Consider the following 18,709-nt stretch of genomic DNA (forward strand, 5'->3'; position numbering starts at 1 on the left):
CTGAAGCGTTCCTCGGGTCTGGCGACGCGATTATGGAGAGTAGTGGTCACGATTTTGCGCCGTTTCATTGGTTGCTTAGCCTGCCAACCCTTTTCCAGCTCGACGACCATAAAACTGAAGCTGGGAATATGATGGAGATGGCGATCTGGTAGCGAGGATATGGACCAAAAATAATTGTAAAAGTAAAATACAGATATCAAGGGGGGGGAGAGAAAAATAATTTGATTAAATTACATACACACCATCGACCAAAAGTTTAGAACAATCAGCAGACCATTTTCGTTCGTATGTTACACTTGATATTTTTTAATAAACTACTATGCAATCAACGAAATTCTTATACATTCATAGAATCTGTAACCGTTCAACGTACAAGGCTATTTTCTTATATTAATTTTCATAAACTAGCCTACGGTGACAGAAATTGAATATCGATTCGAAACGCTCAGCCGGTCGTGTAGATGTAAGAATCACAGAAAGAATTTCGGAAACACGTATCGCTTTAGCGTCTTTATTGACATGCGTACTTTACAATTTGCATTTCAGACGATTCCCCGAAGGAATCTCGAGTTTCGTTGAACCTAACGGGCCTTAGATCTACGTCGATTCTCTGGAAAACGAAATGTCACAACGTGGATAAAGTTACTTTCGAGACGTATCCCCTTGTCCTGTGGTTGGCTTCACGGAAAGAGCAGGGGCTCATCTGTCGCTATCCGTGAATACCCAAAGACATTCCCAGTGAAGTAACATGGCGGCGAGCTTTTGTAATTCGAAACGTGAAATCGTTTGATACGTCCCCGATCGGGTCGCGATAAGCTCTTCGTTTCGTTTACGCTCGCTTCTAAATGCTAGATTAGTAACCACACTTCTCGCACGAACCTATTCAGTTGAATTAATTAGGTGTTTGTTTCTCTTTCCCCGTTCTGTTCTCTCTGTCCGTTCGTACAAGCGGCGTTATATACACGACATCCTCTTTACAATGTAAGCGTAAGTTCCACAACGTTAATAACTATAAAATTGTTCACCTTCGCGCAAGACAAAGAACTCGAGCCCCGCGCTCGAATCAATCGCAGCGTCGCGCTTGCTAATTAGGAGGATTAAACGTACGTCACCAGAAATCTTTCGCGAAACGATGGCTAGATTTGTCCTAAGAGCAACGGCAACGTCGGAACTCCCACCGTGCCCTCATGTCCACGCACGAGGAGGCTCTTTCATTTATCAGGAAATTTTGGACGAATTTTCCTGCCGAAGGATTCGCAACCTGAAACAAGAAAAACACCATGACATCATCCACCGACCAATAAAATTTGTTTCTTTCTTGAAATTTGATTTGATCACTAATTAACCTTTTTCGCTAAACTTCACCTCGGCAACCCAGAAATTTTTTACCTTTTTTTATACAAGCCTGTAGATCTTGGCGAGAAAATGCCATAAATCGAAGTTTTAATGCGAGGAATTCACTGGTGATTGTGAAAATAATTTATGGTACACATATCTGTAAGTTACACACGTTATGAAACTCATTACGAAGAATTTAGCAGCTCTGCTATAACTGTCGCTCGGCAGATGACGACAGTTATAGGAGAATAGAAAAAAAAATGATGATAAAATTTGACTACTTTTTTACACTAAGCAATTTATATGAATCTTACATGTATTTGTATGGAAAGTATTTATTACGAAGTTCTTTTGTATTTTATAAACACTTATATAAAATAATAGTTTTTGGTTTCATCAGTCAAATGCGGATACTGTTGCTTCTGACGATTCGTCGTAAAAATTCTTAAATTCTTCACTTGATTTATCCATTATTGAATATTGTTACGCGTAGCAGCAGAGTCTGAAAATCCAGCGTTTATATGCCAATTTTTGGTTAATACTTTCATTTCGAGCAAATTCGAGCTAATAAATCTGAGCTTAATGTGCCCAGAAATTTAAAAGAATTTGTCGTGTACAAAAATTCAGAGAGGTACTTGTTGGTACTTTATTTAAAAGTCTCTTTAAAGATTAACACATTAAGTGCCACATATCAACCCCAGAGATCCTTACAAAATCAGAGTAATTTAATTGATGAAACCAAAGCTAGACATTGAAAATGTATTATAGCGGATGCTGTCTTAACCATTTTGAATTCGAAAGACTCTGATAAAACTCGGTTTATCTGGATATCTCATAACAAAAATGCATTTCTAAACCCAGTGAAAAATAACTGTCAGTCATATGTCGTGGTAGTTAACGTGTTAATTCGCAAAAAAATCCTCTAAACCACGATCATGAAATATTCGATGAAAATTATCGTCTGATCTTACCGCGTCCATTTGTCAATGGTAACCGCGTGTAGACGTTTCGAAATTAGAAATATGGCAGAAAGATTGCGCACAGCGTGAAGAATCGTGCACAATGAGCAGTTACGACGAGTTTCCTGGAAACAGGTTAACGTGCGATTGGTGTCGCTTAAAAGCAACCCGAAGGAGTGCTAAAACCTGATACCGTTCCAATATTGAATCGTCTCGAATTGCTTCGAGTCGGTCCGTAATCATAGTACGATTTCATCCGTGAAAGCGTCTTTGGCTGCTGTAAACAGAGCCAGCCGAAATGGGGGCCAGAAGTCTAGATGCCGCCAGGGAATGTCATGGAAACAGTAAACGAATTCACATGGAATTAACGCTAAATGGGGAAAGTAGGGTGACGCTTAATGGAAAGTGCTTGTACTCGGCATCGGCCGCCGAATGAGTCATCGGCGATACCTAAAAATAGGTTAGATGGTTCGCCTTGCTTTTGTCGTGACTTCCGGTGGAATTAGCTCCGGTTCACCGTTTATTTTTCTAAAGACCTCAATCAACCGATTCGCTTCTCTTTCCGTCCACACTCTTCTCTTTTTTTTTCGCGCTTCGGCCGGCTTAATAACAACATTATTGCTTCAGCTAGCTTGACGCTAAACCTGTCGAGCACTACAGGCCCCATTAAAATGACAAGATTTAATTCGGTTCAATTCTCCACGAAATTTTTGTGTTTAGGATCGTTAAGATTGTAAAGATGTGTTTCTGGGGAATTATGTAATAAATTTATTTCGCTTGACATAGTGTTCTATAATTCACAAAAAAAAATCTGAATAAGTCTACTCCAGTTATTTTTATAAAGTAACGTAAAATAATCTCAGCTATTTATCTAATCATTTCTCGCGAAAGCATCTTTCAATGTTTGTCAATTGCCTGGCTTTGGCTGGTGAAAACTTTATTTTCAATTTTGCTAAAGATTGCAATCAGTGGGTCGCAATTAATAACAAACGGGTTTCAATCGGTAGAGAATATTAATTTGCTTGAGGGCATTTCAGTTTTTTAATTGCTCGTTGACTTCTTTGATTTTTAATGCTTGAACAATATTAGCGGCGGCAATATTTTTCATAATCAGCCCCGGACGTTCTTTTGAAGCTCGTGGAACGTGCAATTACTCCGGGAGTGCTGAGCATGAGGTTCAAAGCGCTGTGAAAAAAAATACTTAGAAAAAAATACTTAGGAAAAAAATAGTGTATTTCTTGCCCACGGAACCATGTGTCTTTTGTGTTGCAGAGGGAGAACGCAATCGATACGAATCTTTATCGCGCGAAACTTGATACAAAATATGTGGGGTGAATCTCAATGTATTGGCCGGTAATGCTCTGTGTCGTTTTTACAAGAACAAAAGAAATTAATACTAACCGTTGTAGAGTGTGGGTCAAATATTTTTTCAATTCTAAAGTTACTGATTCAGCAAAGCAAGATCATACTTTTGGAATTATTAATATTACAATCGAGAAGAAGTGAAATTATGTGGAAAAGTCTTTATCATGAGAACTCGGATAAATTAAATTCTAATTATTTCCTTTTACTGAAACATACAGATATTACCAAATGTAATTTGTGGCAGAAAATTGTTCAATTTTCCGTACTGATTTCCACGCTCGAGATATACGCGCGAGCCACCATTGCATCCCCTAATCTGCTCGTATCAAACACGATACGAGACTAATTACGATTTCAATATGTGACAATATTAATTTGCCCGAGGTACATATCCGTCGTACACGTATCTAGACATAAGGGCGGAACTACTTGATCGTGTTAATTACCAACCCTTCATTTACCCGTGAAATATTTGCTCGAACACCGTCGTGTATCAACGGGAGCGGCCATGGTGTTCCCGAAATAACTGTTCGTGTCTTTCCGCCATGAGCCGTTCTGTTCAATAGAGACTAATTTAAAGCCGACTATTTTATGGGGGTGACCGTCAGCCGGGACCCATCCTTACAGGGAGTCTAACTCGAAAAGAATGTTTACGACATTGATCAGATGATATTTCATGGTATCGTCATACCCATGAGACGCCCAGCGGACCGGAAACCATCGACAGCAATAAAATGTTCGATCCCTTGAAAACTCTATGAAAAATTGTGGTTATATATTACAAGTATGTATTCCTGCAAGCCACCTGAAATTTATTGACAAAATGTTGAGAATAACAAAATATGCTTGTCCCATAACAATCACCGCTTTAAAACGCGTCTTTTCTATATATGTCCATTGTAGTTATTAACAAAACTTTCACATTCGTTTTAAATACAACCTTTTGTGAAAATCTACAATTTTATTCCACATATTCGCTTGAAATAGATTTACACCACGCATTTTGCATAAGAGTATTTGATATACCTAGTAGTAGTTCGATAAGAATTTTTGGCAAACCGTAACTGCAACTTCTCCCATAGCATATTCTAGCTAACATTAAAGTTAGATATATTAAATGTAATTAATTCAGAATTTTTTTATAAATGGATCAAACCACTTCAATTTTTTCGTCCAGCTAGGTGGATCACGTAATTTAAGACGTTTGCTCCGTTTATGAGAAAGTTATTCTGATTTAGAGTTTGTGTCACCAATTGTGAGACCGACTGTATCCGAAAAGCCGTTCGAAACGTTCAAAACTAAAATCCTAGAATATTTCGAAACGATTTCGAGTGGACAGTTTTGAAAGTGGATAGCTCGATTGGAAGATTTCAGGATGGGGACTAAAATGATTTTCGTCCAGCTAGATTGACGATCCGTCAGACTATGCGACGTGTGGACAGTGTGGTTCTGGGTTAGGAGGCTCCACGGAAGTAGGCCAAGCCGTGAAACCGGCGGAAAAGTTCGCTCGACAAGTAAGAGGGCTATGCTTTCACATCCTGTCTCTGCTTTCACTCTTTTCGAGTCTTCAGCCCCTTCCATCTTGGCTGGTTATCTTTCTTGCGCCTTCCCGTCTTCGATCTGTGTACCCATCATCGAGTCTGCCCACTTTTCCCGACACTTACCTACCACTTTCGTAACACGCCGCGCAAGATGGAGGCGGAACAATTTTTCAATCTCCCACCATCGTCCCCCGTTTCGAATCGAACCGATCCGATCCCCTATTTTTAGAAGATGGGACGCAATAATAATTCCCAATGGCGCCCAGTTATTTCTGTTTCGAATTTCAGGGAGCAAGCCCCTTTGACCCCGACCCACACTGTTCGATCCAGTCGACGAAAATCAAAAGTTCGAAAAAGTCCTCAATCGTGAAATATTAATCACGAAATATAGCTTTTCAAACTGGTCACAGTTTTTGCCGAATATACCAGTTTGTCGTTGAAGTTTCAACTTGGAGTTTGATGCAGAAACTTTAATCTGATTTTTGCAAGTTGAATTCAGTACTCTGGGACCTCTAAAGCGAGTAAACAATTTTTTTGAGAAGAACAATATAGTTTTATAATTTTTCATGTGAAATATTAGGGGTACCTATAAGTAATCAATTTGCGAAGAATTTGTTTTGCCTTTAGATCTGTACCGATCGTTGAACAGGAAACGTAAAGCAGCCATTTGGATTTCAATTGATTACTTATGGGTCCCCCATAGTTTCAAACGGTTGAAAAATAGTTTTGACATGTATACATTACGTTTCTTTAAAAAATAAATACCATTCGAGTACCATTCGCTGAAAAATTTAGCTAAATATCTTAAACTAGGAGAACGTGGCAGCCATTTCCCCGAAGCCGTTTCTGTAAAGCACCGAGTTTTATTTAGTTTACACAGTTTTTAAAATTTTACATTTAATAACGTTTAAGGCTAGTCAAAGCATCGTCTGTTACAAAAATTGAAACTATTCAAAAAGGTTCTTCCGCGATGATTTTATTTTTCAAATAATTTTCAGCAATGCATATAATTGCGAATTTTGGGGTTTTAATGCCACGGCGTCTAATTTCATGTAAAGTTAGAGTGACGCACGATGCCCGAAGGAAGCTGACAGCAGCACAGATCGACGGTGGTGATAATAGGCGAACAGAAGACAAATGTAGTGTCTACCTTAAGCCGAAGGTATTCTGGCCGGATGCGAACTAATTACACGGGTTCGAATGTTCGGGATATATGAATTATTAGTCGTGCATTCAAGACTCGGGTGTCTGACTTATCATTGACAACTTTATGAGTCCCGCATGGTCCACTGACGCGACATTATGAGCACGGCTGGTTTCTGGAACGGTTCACGGTTTTTACTGCGCGAAAATGTGTTGTGGCCTAAGTGGAGCCGTAAATAATGAGTCGAAGTACAGCAGTGGCCAATAAATCACCCATTTCTTCAATGTGACACGTCGTAACCGTGTCAAATTGTTTCTGCGTGCCCTCTTAACAGTTTTACTGCTTCGTGTGAATAGTACCCTTGAGAAAAGTGAACTAAAAATATTCATATCTTTGATACGGTTTTTTAATAATAATTGTACAAAACTTCTGTGCTGATGTCTAATCACTTTCTCACTGAAAGTTAAACTTTGATGATTCTCATCAAACATTAATTTTAGATAATTTGAATAAATGTTATTTTGTGAGAAAGAAAGAACTGTACTTTGTATGTAAGTATCGTAATTGTAAGAAATCACATTTTTCATATTGTATTTTATTGGGAGCGAAGCAGAAATGTCAAAAAGTTAAAAGCGTGAAAATTTTAAAAATGCTGAAATTACAAGCCTACAATGCTGAAATTGAAACTGCAGAAACTGTTAAATGTTGTAACGCGAATTTATGTTACCGGACACGTTGAATATAATAACAACACGAATAGTCGAACTCTAATTACGCAACTTGTGGTCAATTTACTTGAAACTTGGCACAAGACTGCTAACTACCCTCTGCAACTTCGACTTGATAACGAAGTGATTTTTCAATCACTCGAGCAATCCGAACCCAACAGAACTCGGATTGATATAGTCAAACTCTACTACCCCCATAAACGTAAATAAGATAAAATAAATTTGGAGTGAGGTCAATATAAATCGTGGTCTTTGAACGCCGAGATAAATGTAGATTGGATGCGACTTAATTCGTTTCTTCCTGCTAAACTGCCGGCGGATAAAATAGGAAGGTTCGCGACGTTTTGTAAATTGCATCCGGTTGTCCGGGAAAAGCGAACCGCCGGCTGAAAAATGGGGAAAATTCGAAGTTCAAAAGGTTCCGTAATTATTCCGTCAGGTTCAATACAGTTTCAATAAGGTCCGGGAAATTTCCTCGGAAATCACTGCGTAACCTTCCCCGCGAATAAATTAAATGTAATTCGAGACCATTTAAAAGCACCATTTCTGTTCCCTTTCACGGGAACCGGGACCGTTCCATTTACCGAAAGTGGTCCCTTTGGAATGCAAATGGACCGCCTTCATTCGAACTGCACCACCTAAACCGTTACAAACCACTGGCCATTGTAAATCACTGCGTCTGTCAACAACGTGCCGACAAACTCTTTCTGCAAAGCAACTTCGAAATAATCCTTTGAAAAACAGCCCCGGAAGCTTAGGTTAGGTTTAGATTTTACGCGTTCATGGAAAAATTGAGGGGACGAAACACGAAATGGAATAAACGTCAAATGAATTTAAAATTGCCCATCGATTATTTACAACCTGTTAAAATTATCAAGAAACTTGTATGTGACTCCATTTTCTTGAAATTGATGCACACAATTTTTATTTTGCATAAACATCCGCAGCCTACTAATAACGCTCGAAATTGCTCCCTGAAATTGCATATCTAGAGATGACCTGTCCAGCTATGTTTATTTAATTCGCATAGTGTATACATTAAAACGGGCCACCCTGTATACATACCGTATGTTTGCTAATACCTATATTAATTTTAGCATGACATACTTTTATGCATAATAATTTCAGAAATTAGGTAATGTTAATCCTTGGTTGATAGATAGGGGCCGTTCTAGCATAACGAGGGTCGCTATATTGCTACATTATGTCATAGTAAATGATAGACTTACTTGAAAGAGTACAAAGTATAGCATTTAATTATTTTGCAAGCATATATACTTAGAAATATAGCGTACTGAGATATTTAAAAATTGTATCATTTCGGTACGAAAAATTTGAAAAATATTCCAATATGGAAACATTAAAATTATAATAACTTTTTTTAAAATTCAAAATTCTGGTAATATTCACATTTTGGTAATATTAAATGTATAAAATTTGCAGCGTGATGATAAAATTTGTGTTGCGCAAAACGAATTGTCCTTACTTGTCCTTGCAACCTAAATGTAATAATACTGCGACTCGTTTTATTATTTACAGGATTCTTTCTGTCATGGTTTTATCCTGAATATAAACGATCGAATTATTCCTGTGGCAGTTCTCGTGATCGATTTATTCCAATAGATTGCATAACCGAGTGGCGATGTTATGTCAACATAAGGAAAACAGCGGCGCAGAGAGAAAAAGTTTAAAATTGTCCCGATGGCAAAATTACCGACTGCATAACAATTTAAGAACTTTCCCGAGCGGGAAATGAAAATTTACGGTGCCCGCGAGGATCTACCGTGCAACCAATCGCGATCTATTAATGAGCTGGCGTCGATCGAATTATCCTGCCAAGGACATAATCGAATAAACACACTCCATCCAGGTCACAATTAAAAGTTGTAATTATTTTTCTGCTTGATCGATCGCCATTGGAAAATCGAATTTCATGTGTGATTGCTTAAACGAATATTAATGCGTTTTTAATTAATGTTTGAAATTTCGCTTTTCCTATTTAACGTGATGTAGGACATGAAATGTAACATATTTTACAGCAATAATGAACTAAATATTAACAAACAAAACGCAACGATTTAATTATCAAAGAAAGTGCAGCAATGAAGGGACAATAATGACATTCTGTTCTATAAAAACAAATTACACTCTTAATCTCTAATTTTTCTTTCCCAAATATTTGATTATTTAGTATAAAAGGATTTTCGATACTGAAGTTCTAAATAACGAAGTTCTAAGTTCCTTTAAATAACATTCATGAATCTTCAAAATATAAATTTTGTAACAAAGAACAATTGGAAAACTTTCTTATCTTATTACAATTTATTTTAACCTTACGGTAAGTGTAGTGCTGCTTTTGTCGAGTACACTCGTCGTTGTTTATAAACAAAACACTTGAAGGGTTAACTAGAGTGGACTCTGAAGTCCTGAAAAAAGCAAAATTTCGAAAGGAAGCAACCAAATTTTATGGAGTATGTTTGTACGAATGATTTATTTATTTAAACTGCCGTAAATTAATACGAGGCGGACAAAAAAATTGATTGTGACATTGTTTCACAGCAATGCATCCGTTGCTGGACATGTAACATTAGTTGAATAGAAAATAAACTTCCATCGACGCGTATTGTCCATGCAACAATCGAAACGAATTGTTGTAAAAACCATAGCATTCTATAAATATGAACGATGACCTCAGTACTGAAAAAGAATCGATTTTGAACGAGGATTTTATTGAACTCAAAACGAAGCACGAAATTTTGTGAAAAGTATAAAATGCCTATGAAATATAACTACATGAAATAATATTTATTCCTATTAATGTTTTTCACTCGACGATACATGAATACATAATAGACCAGCATAGACAAAAATAAATATGTCAAAGAGCTTTTCTTATATTCCAATGTGTATAATAATTTAACCCTTGACGCTCCAAGTGTGCCTCGCAAGCACCACCGATGTGCGACCGATTAATATAAATATTGTAATCAAAATTATATTACTTCTGAGATGAACAAAGATTGTTTTGAATGACTTTAATATTATTATTTACACGACATCGTAGCATTTAAAATCTGACACTTAAAAACTTGCAAGTCGAAGTATGATGAGAATAAGTTGGAATTGCCGGTCGATATTCACAATTAAAGGTCGGAGCGTTAAGGGTTAATAGTATAATTATTTGTTTCGAATTTCAAGTAGAGAAAATTCTGATTCTAAAAATTGCTAATATGATTGACATGATAGTTGACATCCGTTGACATTCGGGGGCAAACGTGTCGCAGTGAAAAGATCAAAGTGGTGATTGACTCGAGCCAATTTATTGAGATAAGTCATTAGAAAATATCGGACGAGAAATTGATTTCTTCGGCGAGCGAAGACGGCGCGTCGCGTCGCGTCGCGTCGTGTCGCGTCGCATTCCAGTTTTCCTTGTCGTGCGAAAGCTACAGTAAATCGATCCGAACTAAAAACCGACCTAACAACGCCGACGTTGACATCAGCGTACCCTGAAACGATTACATCAGCAGAGAATGGTTAATTGAATTTCCGTTTTGCGTCAATCTTCGCGGTACACATCGACCTGATTAAGATTCGCTCGCGAGGTCGCGGAGTCGTTTTCGCTACAGCGATAACAGTGGTCTTTGAATTTTCACCGACAATATTTTCCACCGCAACGTGAATGCTTGTTGACTGCATCTTTATCAACAAGCGCCGTTTCTGCACTCTCATCTGCCCGTTGTAAGCGAGACATCAATCAAGTGCGCATTCAGAGATGTAATCGCTCACGAAAGTACTCGAACGATTACGTTCCTTCTAACGCTGTAACGACTGTAACTATTTTCATCGAGAACCAGCAATTTGAAGAAGACCTCGAAATTGTGATACTCGGTGTAAAGAAATACTGTAGCTATAAATCTTATTATTCAGGGACGATCTCCGCGCACCGTGCTGACTCTAAAAGCAAGATTATTATGTCCCCCCACTCTTCCTTCCCCTTCTACCGCGCTATTCCCCCACCCTTTCGCCGCGGAACGGTCACGTGACGTTCATCCCTCAAAAAACGCATCCAGCATATTTTTAACCAATTTATTGTTTCCCCGTTAGAATTCTTTGCCCTTCTAAGAATTGCGTCCTCCAAAAATTTTGTTCATATGAAATCCTCTTGTTTCATTTCATTTAGAATAAAGTTATTACCTTTCCGGCACTTTTTGATAACATTATAGTAATCTTTTGGGACAAACAGTAAATTATTTTTCTTCAATGACATTTCTACGGTGCCCAAAAACAAAAAACTAATTAATTAAAGTTACCTTCATCACTGCCTTCGGACTTTATCAATAATAGATTGGACTTGGGCGACTTTGAAAGTGATGGTTTTAATTATTGAACCAACTGCGAAAACTCATGTGTCCAAAATTATCGTGTATACTCTGAATATACTTAACCGCAAATGTTATTTATGACAGGTAACTTGAAGTTGTAATAAATAATTGACAAATGGACTTTGGCCACTTTCCAAATAAACGGCCCTTTAGAAGTATGATATTGAGTCTCTGTCGGAGTCCAACGGAGTATAAATATACTATGCAAATTAATGTCGCCGTTGGGGAAACGTCAGTAAGCTTTTATCGAATGAACGGTCGAACTTGCGCGTCAGATCGATTCGATCTTCCGCTTTTAGCAGAATGTTTGAACGTTTTCTCCCATCGTGAAATTTGAATATTCATCCGGGGACATTTTTCATTGAAACGTCGTGGACAGGGTTATTTCATTGGCATTGTTCCCTGCATATGTAACCTTAGCGCGCGTGGGCACGTCTCTCTCTCTCTCTCTTTCTCACTCTGTGTGTGTGTGTGCACAAGCGAACTGAATGAAACCGTACAATGTAATCTAAATCCTGTCAGATGACAAACACTTTTCTCCACGTGAAATTGATCTCGAACGTTGCGTCCCGCCGATTTCTGGTATGCTGTTACACGCGCACGACTCGCTCCGAGGAATCTGACAAATCAGATCCGATGGGAACCCGATATCCGAAAGAATTCACCCGGTAGCTGCAATAATACCGTCACTTATTTATCGAGCTCGAATCGACCCGCGTGATACCCGACCATCAATATTTAATTCACGTGTCCCGAAAGGTACTGCACAAAATAATATTAGGGCGCCCCATAAGTAATCAATTATTTTGGAATCTAAAACAAACTTTGTAGTAAATTCAAGTTTTTATTTCTTAATTTATTATATAATCTCCGCCATTGTCAAGGACAGTTTGCCATCTTTCCTGCAAATTTTCAATCCCCCCCCCCCCCCCTCATAAAAATCCAGGGTTCGTCAAGCAAAATATGACTCAAGGTGCCTCTTTGCATCTTCTACAGAAGTGAATGTTTTATTTCTTAAATAATGCTCCAGAGATCTAAAAAGATGATGGACCGTTGGCTGATATCAACAAATTCAAATGTGCAAATAATTGATTACTTATGGTTACCCCTAATATCACGTGTGCGCTATCTTTAATTTTTCAAAAACCACATACCCTACGCCACGAAAACATGGCACACTTGATTTATTTCAGGTTTTCGTCATTTTTTTTTTTATCAACAAATGCGATTATCTCCAGAACTACTCGTTAATTGTGACAATGTTCCGTAAGAAACTTTTTCTATTTCGAGGGGGATGTAATCGAGTGCCGCCGTTTCGTTTGTAAGTGTACGCACGAAGGACACACGGAGGTCATCCTTATTTCTTTCAATGGAATCGTATAATCTTTTACTCTGACCTTGTGTGACCTTGAGGTTTATATAAAATGCACATAAAAGGAGATTACTTGTAATTTTTGTCCTCTTTTTGTCCTCGACAGGAAATCGATAAGTAATTCTTCGACCGGGAAGTGCGGCATAAAAAATGAAATCGATTTTAACGGACGTCAAATAATTAACTGTCCGCGTGTGTTCCATCGTCGGACATTCAATTCCGCGATATATAAAAACTTCCATTTCCGCTTAAAATTGCTCGTTTTTCCGTCTCCCGTGATCGGTAAATATCGCTTGACGCGACATCATCGCGTGCCGGTTGATTTCCAACTATTTTTACGGGTCCATAAATATTACAGTTTCGCGATGAAAGAAATTAAAAAGGAACAGGAGAAGATGAAACGGAGAATAACGGCTTCCTTTACGTCGACGCTCGGCCCGAACCTCATTTTGTTTATGGCCGAGCCGGCGAGATACCAACGGACCATAATGCCTTCAGTGTCTCGCATTCGAAACCCTAGAAAATAGCCCCGGCCAATCTACGTCTACAACTGCGGCCGCCCATCGCCGTGTGGCACAATTTGAAGTGAATTGATGCATTTGCCGACCGCTGACAGGATGCATTTGCATTCGAACGAGGTATGTACCTCGCGTTATCGATTTACATTTTCACCACGATATTTTGGCGCGAGCTTTTTCACGATTGCGTGAGCCGTCACGATTGTTTACGCGGACTATGATCACGCGAAATTATTACCGCGAGTATTGCAACGACTTTCGGGTAGCACGGATAACCCATTTCTGATAACGCGAAGCACGATAAATTCGTGTTGCAGCGTAGAATCTTAGCAACGATTCATTATTTCTTATTGTTACTTATTCGGTAATATTCGGTGGGCGAACCGATTCGTCTGTACAGTTGTGAATTTTTAATTCAGTAGAAAATTACTTGTTTAAATTTTTATTTTACTGTGCCTCAGTCGGCAGAATTTATTAGGCTTACAAATTTTAATAATAAATGTAATAATCAAAATCTTCCATTATTTTTATTAAAACTTCCTGTATAATGCATTCCTTTGTAAAAATGTTCGCATTGACACATACACTTCAGCTGTTCAACCCCACACAAAAGCCGGGCAATATTGCTGAAAAATATATTTATCAGTTCAGAGTTTATTCGGTAAACATGCCTGCCTGCCCCACGATAAAATGCACCTCTGGCATTGCATTTTTTCATTCTATTATAATATATGTAATTAACGTTTTCAATCAATTTAAAATAAGATAATTCTGTTCTGTAGATTGAATTCTGTATGTTATAATTGTTTACAATTTTTTATAAAAAAGATATCAATCTATGAAATTATAGCAAATTTTACATACTAACAGTAACATACCTAAACAAAGTCCAATAAGATTTTTAAGTTCGTTTGAGTGTAATGAGACCTCCAATAGGGTAGGGTAATTCTTTTTCCATTTATGCAAAATTAATATTTGCATAAAGATCTGTAGTATAACTATGATTAATGCGTACGAGTTGAATATTGTCGTATGCAAAAGCATAACCTATTCAAATTGCAATTGCCTCGCAGCAATGGTAGCTAATGATTATTTAAATTAAACCAATTTCCCGTGCACCGCAAAATAAGTTACAATAAACGGTTGTAAGTGAGTGCAGCGTTCAGCACACAATTACAAATTCTAATGACAGTGCAATTACGTCATACTTCGACGAAAATATTCCAAGGAAGGAAAGTGCACGCGCACGTATTATATACAGGGTGTTTCACCTAACTCGAGCATCTGTAACATCTCGCTCGTTTTTGATGATAGAAAAATATGTCAGAGGAAAACATTAGTTGGCTCAGGGGGGCAAATATTATGATAGGCAAACAAATTTGTTCAAGGTTATATTTTGTGCGATTTCAAGGTCATCGAAATTTTTTTAAATGGAATGATGTATTTTTATTATCGCGTATGGTGTGGAATCGTTGGTGATAACAAACTCAAGGTCACGCGAAGGTCATAATATTACAGATCGTTGGATTCGTCTTGACTTCTGCTATCATATAGCGATAATAAAAATATATCGTTCGATTTGAAAAAACTTTGATGACTTTGAAATCTCAAAAAATATAACCTTGAACAAATGTTTTTGCCTATCATAATATTTGCCCCTCTGAATCAACTAATGTTTGCCTGTGAAATTTTCTTCTATCATAAAAAAACAAGGGAGATATTTTAGATGCTCGAGTTAGGTGAAACACCCAGTATACATATCTATATGAATGCGTTTAAAGGAGCTCGACGGAGCCTTGTTCATAGAAGAAGCATCCTGGCAAATTATATGCTCCGCGGAGCGTGCTCGCGAGCCCTCGACAATTTTGTCCGATGAATTTAAACCACACACGTGCAGCCAGCCTAAGGCACAAACGCGGGGCTCGCGGTACAATTTTCTACGTGCCCCGCCTTGTTTTCACTTCACTCAAACTTTTATGAAATGTATACGGGTCTCGTAAAAACGGAGCTCGCCACGGCGAGAATTTTTCTTTTTTTTTTTCTCTTGCCTCCTTCTTGCCTTTAAATGATGAACTGTATGACACGTCGCTGAGTTTATCACTACTTCCGCGGATTCTTCGTTCCACGTAAGAAGTACTCGTGAAAAACAAAAAATCGAGAGTGCATATTAGATTGCACGTTATCGCAGAGATTAGGCCGCGAACGAGTCTGGAGAAGCTGATGTTAATATTCTAGTAAATAAACAAAACGGAATTCTATTTATTTTAGAACTCGGTGTTTTCTTGATTTTAGAACTCGGTGCATAATTCTTTGTCTCTTTAAAGGGATCTCATTTTCTAAGTGAACCCGCATACGAAACGGAGGGGAACACGAATGCTGACTAACGCCGACGGCCATTTCGAAAGAATGTCTTACCAGTGAAAAGACTTCGGTGTGAAAAGAATTTGGAAGTGACTTGGAAGGTAATCCTTAAAAACTGGCGCAGAAACGAAGGAAACAGAGGGAAGAGCACGCGAGAGGATAGGTGATAGAACCGGCCTCGGAAATACACGACGAAAATGAATGGAAATTTCGCGCGCTATTTGATCATCCTGCTAGGTGGACTAATATTTTCTCATAAATATTCGTCACGTACAAAATGATCATATTTCCATGGAAAGAAGAAATCCTGGATTGCGTGTTACGACCGAATGACGCTCACGTTTCACAAAATCAATCCCATTTTTTTTTTGGCATGATAATACGGTCTCGCGCGTCGTCACATTTTCATGTAACAATGGCAGTTTTCTTGTCCAGCGGAACATATATTCAAAAACATTTTCCGGGAACGTGATACTTTTCACGTTGTAAAAATTCGCGACACGAATATCATATTTAAGAACATGATATTTGCGTGCCGGTGAAATTTGTGACGCGAACACGATACTTGACGACGCGATATTTCCATGATTTAAAAACTTACCTCGCGCGCTACAATAATTGGAGTGGCATTAATTATTGACCGGGTAAAAAATTCTCCTGGCTCTGTTCAACGTTCCGAACAGCGAAATCCATTTTACTAAATTTTCTATGGACCATTTTTGAATAATATTCAGTAGTAATGTTCGTTCTGACAATTATTTATATGGGTTGGAACCAGACTGGGGATTTCGCGCAGTTATGGCAAAATTGAAATTTCAAAATGCTGTCTTATTATATTTATAAAATTGCAATTATTAAGAAGAGAAATAAATGTCTATGGAGCTTCTGTGTCTCGCAGTGAATGCAGTTAGAAAGAATAGCTGTATTAAAGAGTAACGTTTTATTTTAAGAAAAGGGACATGAAATATATCTGTATATATATAAAGGGACACGACATTTACTGAAATATATCCCACCTATTCATCGTCCCTTTTTTAACTCACTTAAAACCGTCGTATGAGATTGTGGCCCTTTTTCTGACGACGAAGCGGGAGGGTGTAATGAATAATTCTGCTCTCATTAAATACAATATACATTTTCGAACAAGAAATTAACAAAGAAATTATCTAATTTCAACGATTTAGTCGCGACGCATCGCAAACGGAGACAACTGTTTCTAAATAGAAGCTATTTGTAGTCAACGATATTATTTTTGTTAATTCTTGAAAAGAAGATATTGAGGATGATAGAAGTCATAATTAACAAACTGAGGTAGAAAACATAGTTCAGACAGGCGGAATTAAATGGATAAAAATTATAATTAAATAGTAGAATATTTCGCAGGAAAATCAGAATTCCTGGAATAGGATTTTCTCGTTTCTCCCGGCTTCTTGCAACGCCGGTGGAAATAATTCGAACTTCATTGCAGTCCGCAGATAAATTCGAGTAAAAAAATGTGATCCAGTTTTTCTTGATCAGCCGGCTTCTTTGGGCGAGACAATTCCCCAACGCAAAAACGTCATTAGATAAGAACTAACAGCCCGTTGCGCCGCGCTGTACCAAAGATTAATGGCCGCCCGATAAAAAAATACACAGCGTTAGTCTTCCCAAGGTGCCATCCCTTGCTTTACTTCGACCGGTACACCTTTATTAACGAAAACATCCATCGGATTGAAATTGATGTCGAACCATTCTCGCAGGTTATACCGTAATACCTGCAATCTAAAAGACAAACGCCACCGCTCGCTCGCTGTGTACACGCTCTATTCATTGCGAAATTAGAAAAATTGATGTTCAAGCAAGAAACCGCGGCGAGGCTCCGTGATGGATGCGACAACGGCGAAGCAAGAAACTTTGGATCCGCTGGTGACGGCGCCTAACTGAAGACACTAACTGTAGACACCGATGAAGTATTAGGTTAGCGCAAAAATAATTGCGGTTTTTCTTCTTCAATTTTAAAGCTATACAGGATGTCCCAAAAATGTCAGATCGTCTTAAACGGAGCGGTTCCTGAGGTCATTCGAAGTAACTTTTTCGTTTGCACAAATGTCCGCCTCGGCTTTGTTAAGGAGTTATCAACGATAAACACGGACCAATCAGAAAAGGGAAAATTTTTTTTGTTTTTAAATAAATGAGCGATGGAGATGTTTTAAGAACATTCCAAAGGAAGCAAATTCGAAAAAGAAATTTTTTATCCCCCACCACGACCCACAGGAAGCCGGCAAAGTTCGAGGAAAAAATTAAGATTTTTCACATGATTAAACGAGTTCAGTGTAAAAAGCAACTTCTGCAATTTTTTGTTCGCGATGCCGACCAAATGAATTTTTTCAAAATTTTCGTTACACACTAAATTAATCCATCTAGCTTCGCAAAAAACTCAATTTGCCTGGCCCACATTCGAAAAAGTTATTCTGGTTTAAAGCGCATGTGAACAATTACGCGGGGCTACTGTACGTGATCACTGGACTGCGGATCACTATGGGAAATGAAAATTTTTTGGATCAAACGCGAGAAGTAGGAAACGAATAGAAAATTCGTTCTTTGATTAGTCATTTTGCTAGATTGAAAATGACATATTGACATTCTTAAATTTTGTTCAGTCTTCCTATTATTTTAAATTTTACCGACTCAATTTGGTCGTAAATTGCATAAAATCTGCAGTCTAGTGCATTACCATATTTTATTAACCACATTTTTAGTCTTTTGGATTTTATTCAGTGCCTATCTGCTTAAATTATCTAGCAAACATAACCAGAATTTTGAGTCGTGTGTGTTTACTCTTACAGAATTAATTTTTGAAGCGAAGCTAGCACAAAGTCGAAAAAGTAATATGAAACTTCTCTCGCAGAATATTTTAAACGAAAACATGGAATTGTAAGAGCGTACGACATTTGAATAAGTATATTCACGTTGTCAGTTTGTAAAAGTGTGCTTTTGCTTTCGTGATTATCAAAACTGAGCA

General features: G+C 37.9%; 1 protein-coding gene across 1 annotated transcript in view; it reads right to left on the reverse strand.

The window, feature by feature from the left end:
- Nucleotides 1–1,126: 1,126 nt before the first annotated feature.
- The window catches only part of Asta-r1 (allatostatin A receptor 1), a 54,531-nt gene continuing 36,948 nt past the window's right edge, over nucleotides 1,127–18,709 (reverse strand). Inside the window, exon 5 of the mRNA XM_076800753.1 lies at nucleotides 1,127–1,261. The gene's annotated coding sequence lies outside the window, so the exon portion shown is untranslated. The remainder of the gene's footprint in view (nucleotides 1,262–18,709) is intronic.

Source organism: Halictus rubicundus, chromosome 1 (assembly GCF_050948215.1).
Source record: "Halictus rubicundus isolate RS-2024b chromosome 1, iyHalRubi1_principal, whole genome shotgun sequence".
NCBI classification, from domain to species: domain Eukaryota; kingdom Metazoa; phylum Arthropoda; class Insecta; order Hymenoptera; family Halictidae; genus Halictus; species Halictus rubicundus.